Consider the following 652-nt stretch of genomic DNA (forward strand, 5'->3'; position numbering starts at 1 on the left):
TTTTTACAACCTAAAAATCCTCCATCCATTTGGCTATATATCCTCTGTCCATCCTTTTCCCATATGATGGGTCCAGGTGGCCATGCACAGTTTTGTGTAATACACTCGAGTACTAGTCTTGATCCTAAAATAGGTACACCATTAACATTAGTATTGATGACACACATCTCAGCTTTTACACTATTCATAGTATAGTTAGAACACAGACAAGAAGAGCTTCAGGTTTAGAGATATCTTGGCCCTGGCATTGTCCCAACTCCTGGGCATCGTTCATCAGGTTCTTAAACATTTCCCAGGTCACAGGAGGCTGCATCTTCTTCTGGCGGGGTCTCCTTTTCCACTTCCCCAGGGTCAGTGCAGCCATCTTTGCTGTGGGGGCTTCGGTTAAGTGGTTTGACATATCTGAGTGGCACCCATCGGGGGGAGGATTCATTTCCTGGAAAGACACAAGCATATCCTCCTCCCATTGTTAGTAGAGGTGCTGGAGTTTTGCTCCACAGCCCTGACTCAGGGTCCCTCCAAAGTGCTTGCGGCCAGGGCTGTGGGACATTCATTCCCTGACAGTGCTTGGCCATTGGAGAAATTCCTTGATCATTTAGTGTAAAAAAAATTAAAGTTAGTAGAGACCTGTGTAATAAGAAATGAGGATTCT

The sequence above is a fragment of the Nannospalax galili genome, unplaced genomic scaffold (genome assembly GCF_000622305.1).
Source record: "Nannospalax galili isolate Female #2095 unplaced genomic scaffold, S.galili_v1.0 scaffold567, whole genome shotgun sequence".
Classification (NCBI taxonomy): Eukaryota; Metazoa; Chordata; class Mammalia; order Rodentia; family Spalacidae; genus Nannospalax; species Nannospalax galili.